General features: G+C 31.7%; 1 pseudogene; it reads right to left on the reverse strand.

The window, feature by feature from the left end:
- Window positions 1-5,269: 5,269 nt before the first annotated feature.
- On the reverse strand, window positions 5,270-9,211 carry LOC18034925 (annotated as a pseudogene).
- Between the last annotated feature and the right edge of the window lie 3,567 nt (window positions 9,212-12,778).

Genomic DNA, 12,778 nt, shown 5'->3' on the forward strand with positions numbered 1-12,778 from the left:
ACAGCCTGAAGGTTTTATAGCTCCAAGACAAGAAAAGAAGGTTTGTAAATTAGTATAGTCATTATATGGCTTGAAACAAGCACCAAAACAGTGGCATGAAAAATTTGATCATACGATGATCACAAGTGGATTTAAAATCAACGAGTGTGACAAATGTGTTTATGTCAAAAAAACAGAAAAATGGCTATGTTATTTTATGTTTATATGTTGATGTCATGCTCATTGTTGGGAGTGATGATGACATGATTAAATCTACTAATAATATGTTGAAGTCTAAATTTGACATGAAAGACATGGGTCTTGTGGATGTCATTTTGGGGATTAAAATCTCAAGGGCTTCTAATGAACTTATTTTAAGTCAAACTCATTATGTAGATAAAATTCTAGGAAAATTTAATAAAGATGATAATACTGTGCCTAAAACTCCATTAGATACAAGTATACATCTATCGAAAAACAGAAAAGATGATATTTCTCAAGTAGAATATGCTAGAATAATAGGCAGTCTGATGTACTTAACAAATTGTACCAGACCAGATCTAGCCTATACAATAAGTAAACTTAGTAGATATACGAGCAATCCAGGTAGGGGTGGGCACGGTTCGGTTCGGTTAGGATAGAAATTAAGTAGAACCAATTTAAATCGGTTATTTTATAAAAAGAACCGAATAAGAACTGAACTCAATAAGAACCGAACTCAAACGGATCTTTTCGAATCAGTTCAGTTTTTTTGGTTCTAGGCCTATTTTGAATTTTCAAATTTTTAGCCCGTTGGGCCTCATAAATATAATAATTTTTTTCAACAATTAGTTCATCCTAATTTCATTACAAATATTAACAATAAATACAAAGTATTCAAAACACATTTTATCACTAATATCTTACTAACTACTAATAAGGTACTCATAAAATATAAAATTTCAAAATACATAATCAAACTCCAATACTCCATCTACATAAACATAATCATAATGTTGTAAAGACAAATAAAAATAATAACAATTACAACTTACAACACAAAATAAAAAGAAAATTTAGAAACAAACGCCAACAACATTCTCCCATCTTTATCAATATCAACATCAACTTTAGGCATTTTCCAACTCAATATTTGGATCTATAAAAAACAATTTAACACATCTCGATTTGAATAAAATCTAAAATTAATTCGGTTTTTCGGTTCAGCTGAGTGAACCAAATACCGAACCGACATTTCGGTTTTTTTACAAATGATATATTTCGGTTTTTTTAAAAATAAAAACGAATTCGAATTAAAAAAAAAACCACCGATTCGGTTCGGTACTTTTAAGACCACGGTTTGTTTGCTCACCCTTAAATCTAGGAACTGATCATTGGAAAGTTATCGTAAGAGTACTCAGGTATCTTCGATACACTCATAATTATGGACTGCACTATACTAGGTATCCAGAAGTATTAAAAGGATTTAGTGATGCTAACTGGATATCTGATGTAAAATATTCAAAATCCACTAGCGGCTATGTTTTTACACTAGCAGGTGCAGTTGTATCATAGAGGTCTTCTAAACAGACAGTAATTGCCAGATCTACAATGGAATCTAAATTCATTGCATTAGATAAATGTGGTGAAAAAGCAGGATGACTCAACTTTTTAGAAGGTATTCCAAAATGGCCAAAGCCTGTGCCTACAATATGTATTCATTACGATAGTCAATCAGCTATCGGTAGGGCACTGAGCAATATGTATAATTGTAAGTCTGGACACATACGTCGCAGACATAATACAATTACACAACTTATTTCTACTAGAGTTATTTCTATTGACTATGTGAGGTCAAAGGATAACATTGCGGTTTCGCTAACCAAAGGATTAAATAGAGAGCTAGTAGAAAAACCATCGAGGGGAATATGATTAAAACCCATAGAATGATTAGTCAATAGCGAAGGAAAACCCAACCTAGTTGACTGGAGATCGCAAGATCTAGGTTTAATGGGACAACCTAACTGTTAAAGACTAAAATTGGATCACTGTGGGGGTCATTCTCTTAAGAGGATTACCTCATTGACCATTCCTATGATGAAACAGTGATGCCCGTGTAAAATAAGGTTGGGCTAGGCTCTTAATGATTCTTATGCGTCAAAAATCCGAGTAGAGTAATACGGGTTACTCTTAAGGGTTCAGTAGAAACTCTTGCAGAACCAGGTAGATGTTCAAGGCCAAAACGAACATAACCATGAGAACTCAACAGTGTTAGGAGAAATACCTATGTGTAGTATATGATTGTTTACACTAATGACAGAACAGTTCAAAGACATCGCATCTACTGATCAGCCAGTAAAGTAAATATATTATCACAAGGAAAGGTTCAAAGAATAAGACCTACATATCCTGTACTAGGTATCGATAAAAAAAACTCAATCATTAAGGTGAAAAATAGTTTTGATGTCAAAATTTAACGGTTTTTCTGTTTTACTGCCAATTTTCATTCATGTGGGGGATTGTTGAAAAAATAGCATATCATTATGCTATTTTGAGGGCACATTTTGAGTGGGTCCCACTTAGCGAAAGTGAAAAATCTTATGAAATTCGTATTCTACTCCGTGAATACTTCGAAAGTGTATATTTATTTACTCAAAATGGTGCTTGGGTGAATGCGAAATTGTCTCTCAAAATGCACCCTTGAAGTTGAAAATTTGAAAGGAAATGAGGTTTATCCCACAAGGGAAAAATAAGCCAAGGGATTTGTGTTTATATATGGACACTTACCCATGCATGAGTAAGAATTATAAGGATAGAGGCTCGCTCCACACGCGCGTGCGCAAGGGGGGTGCGAATCCAAGACTGATTTGGTTGAACTCGTGTGCACTCGCGCGTCCTGCGTATGAGAATGTCAGCCCAAAATCACCCAAGCTTGCATGGCACGTTTTTAATTTCCTTTTAAATTTTTGTAACAGTTTGTGAATTTTTTGAATTCAAATGATTTGTAACAGCTTCGCAATTATTTTTTGGGCTGTTATGCAATTCAATTTTTGAATTCAATAGGCTATATTGAATTGTTTAAATTGAATTGGCTGTTACAACAATTAAATGGCATATATTGAATTCGGAAATTCAATTTTATAACTGTTACATCATACTCACATGTGTATAAAAAGGTAGCTTTCCCTTCTGTTTTTGACACACAAGAACAACCAACACACAGAGCACTTAAAATGTTTTTTCCTCCTTCTGACGTTCTATTTTTTATCAAGTTTGAACGCTGTTGTGGTTCGCCGGAATTATTGGTCTATGCTTGACGGATAATTCGTACCCGTTGTATCTTGAGAAACAATTACCAACAAACCTAAAGCACTACAGTAGGTGGTAAATCTGTTTTAAGGACAATGTGTTACAGGACTTGGGTTCATTTCCTTTGTTTCGTTAATTTCTTTTCCCTGTCTGTTTTAATTCCAGTTGATGTTCCTGTTGTTTTTAATTCTAGTTGTTGTTCTTGTTGGGGAAAAATAAGGTTTTTAAATTTTTTATAAAACCTTTTGAAGACCGCTCTCATATAATATATAAGAATTCGTATTCTAGAAATCGTACCTTGAAAATCTGAGTTGGCTTTTTCCGCTGAAGTGATTTAGGCTCCTAGATCACAATCCGCCACCACCACTCCTGTTAGATCACGATCTGTCACCACAACGCTTGTTAGATCACGAACTGTTTCCAATGATCTTCCAGGTTATGACTCAGGTTCGATCTGCACTTGACGTGTAGGCGCCTTTATCACTACCAAAGCAACTAGCACGAGAAAATTTTTCTCTCAACAATGGAGAAAAAAATCTTTTTCTCTAATCTGTATAAAGTGGCTTCTCTCTTTTTCTTTAGGAAAAAATAAGCCTTATATATCTTCCTTTAGTGAAAACCCTAGGCTCCAAATAATGCCCTAAATAAAACTCACGTTTATTTGCTTTTTCAATAGGGGACCCACCTTGTAAAATAACATAAGGCCCCTTATACAAAAGCTAATTAAATGGAGCCTCCCACTAAATGATATATTTAGGCTTTTGACCCAAATAGCTAGTTATCTTACTTATTAGTACAGTAGTGGTGCAGTCAATTAAATGAGCTAACCCGGGGATCATTTGGGAACATACAATAGTGGCTACAATAATTAGGCATGTAATTAAACTAGCTCAATTATTTAATTCCAAATCTATTCCACTAAAAGATTGGAACTGACTTCCATAATTGTATGCTCGAATTATAATTCGTCCCAAGCCACATTGATTTCTTTACTGCACAATCCTTTGTACCACATCGTTAATTAAATTGATATCTTAACTGTCCAATCAATTTAATAACATCTTATTCCTTGATCCTTATTGGTTTTCTCCAATGATCATTTTTAACATACTAAATATGTTGACACACTCTGGCCAGAGAATTCTATGATCAAGTGCCGAAAACCCATCAAGAGATGTGTTGTACAAATTCTATATTGTTAATCTATAACTCCAATACTCATAACTGCTCCCACCAAGATACCGGGTAATCTTGACCACAAGTATGTGTCGTGCCCGTTGGTAACTCAAATAGAATAACAATTACAATCATGAAATCATAATTAACTCAATATTAAGATTACAGTAAAATCAATACTTATGAGATTTAATAAGTCTGACAGTTATTACAAAGTTAATTAAATCTCATATGTGATCATGTTCAATGTAGTCGCACTACATCAATAAATTCATACATGATTAAGACAAATCATTCAATGAATTTATTACAGTCTATACCTAAATAAAGTGCCCAACTTTATTTATCAACTGCGAACTAAATTTATTTAATCATAAGATAACTTGTATTTATGTCTTCTGTGAATCCACATGGTGATCACATAAATACATATAATATGATTAAATGGACTTTAATACAAATATTAATGCAATTAAGATATTTGAATAAAATACCTCATTAATTTTATTAATCAGAAAAAATGTTTATTACAAATAAATAAACACATATGCTTTAAAGAGCATATTTTCCCAACAGTTCTTGCTGCTATTTAACTCACTGTTAATTTTTCTAACAAAATCAAGCCTCAAAATAACCATTTATGCGTTATTTTTCCATCATTTCGTAAGATGGAAAAGTACAGTAAATAACTGTTTCATCAGTTCTCATAAATGAGGTCGCAAGATCAAAGGAAAATGAATCAAGTAATGCCCATGTTTTAGCCTTCGGAAGCTGACACCCCTCTTTGAATTCAGGTCCAGTGCAGAGCAATATCAGAAGTATGGTTTTAGGAAAGTCGGTACTTAAGAAAATAGCGGCGCAGCCAGAGCTCATACACTACCATATGAAATGTTGTGCCATATTTTATTGGTGGTGTATTCCACTCAAATTGCTTTTGAGCCTGATCAATAGATACAAGAGATCCAAGAAATAAGACTTTACGAAATAGAAGTTTTCAAATTAGAAGTATGTTCCCAAAAAGTACTTTCTAATATAGTTCTCTTGAGTCCACACAATACTTTAACCCACTTCTGATTGGTAGCACATAATCAGCATACTATAATGTCGTACATGTTATGATGCTACTGTTATTAACAATTAAACGAGACTGATAAATTTTTGTTGAAAAATGTATTTATAGATGCATGATTCTTATTAGGGACTTTTTCCAGAAATTGTTTTTCTGAAAATACAACAGAGAAAATGATACTATTAAAGCACATAGTTGCATGTAGAGAGGATCGAAATTTAGACTGTAAATGCAGCAGAATGTACTTATTACTGAGTAGAAAATTTGATACACCTTGAATGTGTTTTTATGCGAATTAATGAATTTTCCCTTTGATATGATGCCTTTTAAAATAAGGTTAAGTCGATGGACATCATCCTCCCGGATAATCATTGACAACTTGTTCCAGTCGAGAATGTCATTGAATGGCAGGTCGTGAAAGTCGGATATGATAACTGCAGAAAGCGAACAAGTTGATCAGAGAACCAATTAGAAGCAGGCATATAATATAAAAGCAGAATCAGTACATAATAGGTGACAACAGATCATATTAAAAAAAAAAAATTCATTTTTTATATTAAAAAAGGGAAGGTTCATTTTTTATATTAAATAATCTTACCAGGAACACATCCGCAGTGGATGGAATCTACTATTTGAGCAAAATTTCCTAGGGAACCACCAGGGCAGATGCAGAACTTACTCCTGTAGAATTTTGTTTGACACGTTTCAGTTGAATTCTTCTTTTATATCTTTGATTGGACAGGATTTGGCGTTCATCATTCTGCCAAAACTGTGCCAGTAGGTCTTTTAGTTTTGAATAATTGCTATAACCTGTCCAAAGAGCAAGGCTAGTCCTGCACTACTGTGCCATTTTCAAATGTTATCATAAGTTCACTAATTTCGACAATGTCATCATTAATATGATATGAAATATGAAGCATATATCATCTGGAATCACCTATCCTCGAAGTCATTTCCACCAGCATAAAGAAGAAATGGAGGTATAATTTGAGGAAGGGAAACACCCTTGTGCCGTGAGCACAGAACTCGAATAGAATTCTTCCAGAGGTTATGAAATCCTTCAGTAGCCCTCACACCAATGTCATAGCAAGTGACAAAAAAATGATCAGCTCCTTGCGTTCTATTCAAATACGGATACTTCAAAATTAAGCTCAACATAGTCCTTGACAATGGTAGTCGTGTTTGTAAAAGAAGCTCCCTGCATATAATACAATATGATGTGCATCAGAGGCACGAAATATGATTTTAGTCCACTATAAGTGAATATTGGAATATGAAATTGCAGAGTACGGTGAATTTTAGTCTCTTAATGATTCTAGCAACATAAATGATAGACAAATTTGCATGCATAAAAAGGTAAGAAATTAGCAACCAAGTCTTGAAACCGAAGACATCACGAGAGCTATGAATATTTCTTCCCCAATGTCACAAAATTCCTATTTGGTACTTTGTCTCAATGAACATGATTCTGTTATCTACAAGAACTCATTTCATTGACTCTTCCTATTGGTGAATGTTTTTGAAATTTCACAACCAACATATGTATTATGTTAGGAAATATATCTCATTTTTCAATAAGAATTTTCTAAGATATTTTGTTTTTGACGAGTGTTCTATTTAAAAAATACATAATTTTTCTTTTGTCATTTAGCTTTTTCAAAGAGGAGTACAACTTGTAAAAGAAAAGAAATATTTATTCTGCAAGAAATAATCAATATATATATATAAGGAAGTTGGGTTCACTCGTTTGCATGCCATAATAATAAGTTTATCTGCAAATAAACAATTTCTAATGTGAGAAAAACCATAAGTTTATTGAGAAATTTAGTGTTATTGGAATTTTGATTGTGAGAAAAATATTAGAGAGATTGTAATAATTTTTCACATTATGTATTTTTATCTCATCGTTCTTGGTGACCATGTTTTATCTCCCATATAAAAGTTTTTAACTTTAACTTTTGTGTTGTGCAATTGATTTATTATTTTTTTTTATATTTTTACTTTCAAAATCTTAGGTAAGATTAAAATTCTCATATATATATATATATACACACCCACCTTTTCTCTGTCACTTACAGGCCAAAAGTCCTATAACTAATGTGAAGCTTAGTTAAAATTCAACAGCAAGAACCCAATAGGTTCATAATTCCGTCCTTAGACTTAAAGATAACATGAAAATATCATATTACTATGAAATCATCAAATGCATTAAGGCACTGTTTACTTTCTGGAGTGGGAGTGAGGAGTGTGGATTTCTCTCACTCCAGTGTTTACTTCAACAAAATAGAAAGAGATTGGGTATCTTATTCCATGGACCCCACCCATTTTTAGAGTGGAGAGTGGGAGTGGGACTCCCATGGGGAGAGGTAGGAGTAGGAATCCACTCCCACCTCTCCCTTTTTTACCCTTTGTTTTTAATTTAATTTAATAAAATAAAATAATTTATAGTTATATTTATTTAAATAATATTATTATATTTAACTAAATAATAATTTACATTGATTATAAGTTAAAATTACTTAAAAATAATATTATTATATTAATAGAGAATTAATAAATATATGCTATCTTTATTTAATAATATAATATTATTATATTTATTTTAAAAATAATCATACTATATTTATTTAATATTAATAATTAATAATAATAAATAGTTTATTCTAAGAAAATATTAATTTTGTACTAAATAATATTATATTAATAAATTTAATATAATTATATAAAATAAAATAATGTTTCATTTTATATTTACCCTTCTTTTTATTAAATTTACTATAACTATATTTAATAAATATTTAAATAATATTATTATATTTAACTAAATAATAATTGGGTTTGATTCTACGTTTAATTTACTTTAAAATAATATTATTATATTAATAGAGAATTAATAACATAACTATATACAATCTTTATTTGAAAATATAATATTATTATATTTATTTAAAAATAATAGTATTATATTTATTTAATATTAATAATTAATACTAATAAATAGTTTATTCTAAGAAAATATTAATTTCATACTATGTTAATAGTAAAAATATTTCATTTATATTGCCCTTATCAACAATTTTTAATTTATATAATTAAAATTTAAAAAAATGATGTTCATAATTAAGAATATTAATAATTATTATAAATTTACAAATATAATAAAATAAATGTTTATTCATTAAATATATTTTTTATTAACTTTGTAATTAAAAACTATAATTCTTTACATAAGGATAAAATTGTAATTTGAAACTATTTACTCACAATCCAAGGCAAAGTAAACACATAAATTTGATTCTGATCTTCATTCCATGATTCTATTCCAGTGCAAGTAAACAACCTACTCTCACTCCCACTCCACACTCCCAATCCTAGGATTCCCACTTATCAGGATTCTCACTCCAATCCAAAAAGTAAACGCTACCTAATTAGCTTCAGAGTAACCATTAACCAATTATAAAACTTCATTATTCACAAGACTCAAGCACCAAAGCATCATATAAATAACCGAATTTTAATCTGTACCTTGCCTCTCATCTTGTGACAAGAAACAGGGATAAAGAAGAGATGTGCTTTGGCTGGATCAGTAGTCAAAAATCGACTCTCTCGGATTTTCTTAAAGAAGTATCCTTCAATTGCAAACTTTCTTTTCAGCTTCCATGGTGTCTGGTAACTAGAATTCCCTCTCCATTTGCGCATATTCGCTTTTAAGGTCTCCGGTGAGTGAAAGATGTCCGAGTAAATTTCAGATTCTTAATCCATACTCCGTAGGGAACTTCATAAACCAAACAAAACAGTAATAAGTACATGAAATATTTGCAGAATCTTGAACCAAACAATGCATAAATACATCAGAAACAAAGGTAAAAGAAACCTTGATTAACCCAAAAATGCATGAAAATGAAAAGTAGGGGACAAGGGTGCAAGAAAATGAGTATCTGAAATAATTGATAATATGGCTTTAAGAGTGAAGAGGTAGAAAAAAAAAAAAAAAAGGCGAGACAATTAATCGTATAATGAAGGTTGTTTGCAAGCGTGGGGCAGGCAGGCGTTGGAGGATTCTGTGATCCATTTTCTTGGGAAAATTTGGGTGTTCTGATTTTCTTGGGAAAGTGTTTTCTTAGAAAGTTTGGGGTCTTGGGATTGTTAAATGAGAGGAGAAAAGAGATAATGAGCACTTATATGAAGAAATAGAGAGAGTCAAAGGCTAGTCAACATTTTGGGTTTTGTTGGCGGCAAAGTTGATTACTTCTGGTACAAGAGATGCGACGTCGTTCAAGAAAAAACCAAGAGAAAAATAATATAAAAACAAGAAATAAAGATAAAAAAAAATTGATGCTTTATTTCAAAAAGTAACGCCATATAAAGGAGTAATTTATGTTTAACTGAAAATAATGAATTAACATCATAGTTAATGGGCTTTTGCACTGAAAATAGATTTTTATTGTCTTAAATCTCAACAAGTGATACATAATTCTATTACTTTGAGTTTAATTAAAATTCAGATATATTTTTATCAATAATTCCTCAACGATGATTTACAGTGGAGAGAGTTTTTAATAAATTTTAATATCTTTCTTATCTTTATTTCTCATATTTGTTGGACTGGGATGTTTATTATTATACTTATTTCATTTCTAAGCCGTTCTTGATAAGTGATCTTAAAATATATTTAACTTATATCGGATAATGGGATAGGTATTTTAATTTTACCTATCATATATTTTCACTCTCATATAAGAGAGGACTAGCTCATTTAGACTTACTCTTCTAGAATTTAGTACATAAGAGTAAAAGATTAGTCAAATCTTTCTTATTCATTGACAAGAAATAAGAGACAAATACATCAACCTGACTCAAGTATTTTTTCTTTTATTATTATGAAAGGACTGATTTTTATAGGGGTGGGCATCGGATCAGATTCGGATTTGCTTTCAAATCTGATCGGATTTGATTCGGATCAATCTAAATAATCCGATTGGATTGCATTGTACTAAAAAAAAAACTGAAGATGAAAAATCAAAACCCAATTCCCAATTCCCAATTTCCAAATGACAAAACCACACACCACCGCTGCACGCCTTTGATGAGCCAATCCACGACCACAAACCACACCACACCCATGAGCCACGACCTAACAAGCCAACCCACCACCGTGTTGCCGACGACACAAACTGAATGAATTCGACACAAACCCAGCCGCCACGACGTCCTCCAGACCAGATCGGATTCGACATAAACCCAGCTGGATAAGATTTGGCACAAACCCAACTATCGCGACGTCCTCCAAACCCACGACGAGCAGCTAGTAGCGACAGAAACCTCGCCTTGTTCATGGTAATCCACTAATCCGACAACCCCCAATGATTTGCGTTTGAAACTTTGAATTTTTTACTTGTTTATATGATTTGTCTTGATCATTCGCAAATAAATGATTTGGTTGCTTAGAAGTTAGAATATACCTGCATGTATTTTATCAATATCATTCCTGTGTTTTCTTTTTAAAAAAAAAAATTCTGTATTGTGTTCATTAATTACAAATTTCATTATTTTTTTGTGATCATTGTAAAAAGGTCCCAAACCCGAATTAATTCGAATCCAAAATATAATCCGAACTTGAAATATAATCTGAAATTCGTATTCATCCAATTCCGAAATTATCCGAAATATTCATCCAATCCGAATCCGATCCGAATTAATTCGGATCGGATTAATGTTCAGATTGAATTCAGATGGATTTTTTTCAATTCGAATTATCCGAAATCCGATCGGATTCATCGAAATCTGATCGGATTCATCCAAATCCGATCCGAATATGAAATTGCCCACCACTAGATTTTTACCTTCACAAATTGGGTTCTCTTCTCTACTTTGAGCTTGAGTAAAAAGGCGTGGGGTGTACTTGCAAGGACAAGCTAATACTAAAATTAGGATTTGTAGGAAAATTATACAAGAGAACCATAAATGAAAGAATATAATAAAATAGTAAAGTTATAGAGCTTTCATATGCATTCAAAAAAGGGTTTAGTTATTTTGGAGTTGTTTTAAGATAGATTACCCCTTCATAACCACACGATCAAAATTATAATAATTTTTTTTACTATTTATCACTTTATATATATAGTTAAAATTCATTCTCCATCATAAATATACTCCAATATAGTCATAACCTTCACAAAAATTATGACATAATTCCTCACTAATAGGCGCAAGTCTTGATGTAGATTGATTGCTCTAAAGAGTTCTCCACGTGTTCTTAATTGATTCAGAAATATGGCGCTTCACTTATTTGCTTTAACCCTTGTTCCCTAGAGTTGTTACTCTATCCGAATTTGTTTGTATTTTCTAAGTTACTCTCGTCCTGATATGTCTTTTGTCACTTATATTCAACAAACGACACATGTCATTTGCAAATTAAATTTAATAAAAGTGATATCTACAATCATTTATTTTACGTGTTGGTATTTTACTCGTCGCATTTTATTAAAGAATTTTAAAGGTGAGATTTATGACTATGTTCAAAATTTCGAACTGTAACTTGATTTCCAATATTTTACTATGAAGGTTGTTGAAATTTTTTACCTTCACATATATTTATAATTTGTGAAGAACTTATCACAATTTTTGGCTTCGAATTCGGAAGGGTGAGTACCTGAAAAAATAAAAGAAAGAAGAAAAAATAGAGAGATGACTTTCTCTCTCTAGACATAAACAATGATTTTTTGGAGGCCAAAGACTCCTTCTCTCTTAGAGATGAATGTATATTTATAGATGATGAGTGATGTGGATTTATGGTTTTTCTTTGAACCCTTAATCGAACAACATGTGTCACCCATCATTCCTGCACACGTGGAAGTGAATATGATCTAGGGAATTATTTCCGACCCTATATGTTTCCTTACTCTTATGACCTTTGGACGTGATTTTCTTGGACTAATGGATTGTGAAACTAATTCCCCCCTCTTGTTATTTTTATAAGCTCCAGAAAAATTTTTCCTTAGATATTATTCCCTCAGAATAGTTTGGGTGTTGTTTGTCCTGGAATAATTAGGTGTTGTTTATCCTGAAATAGTTTGGGTGTTATTTATCCTGAAATAACTTATATGTTATTTATCCTAGAATAGCTTGGGTGTTGTTTACTCCGGAATTCGGAATAGTTTGGGTGTTGTTTATTTTAGAATAGCTTGAGTGTTATTTACTCCGGAATAGCTTGAGTATCATTTACTTTGGAATAGCTTGAGTATTGTTTATCCCGAAATCCAAAAT

This window comes from Citrus clementina, unplaced genomic scaffold (genome assembly GCF_000493195.1).
Source record: "Citrus clementina cultivar Clemenules unplaced genomic scaffold, Citrus_clementina_v1.0 scaffold_8, whole genome shotgun sequence".
NCBI classification, from domain to species: Eukaryota; Viridiplantae; Streptophyta; class Magnoliopsida; order Sapindales; family Rutaceae; genus Citrus; species Citrus x clementina.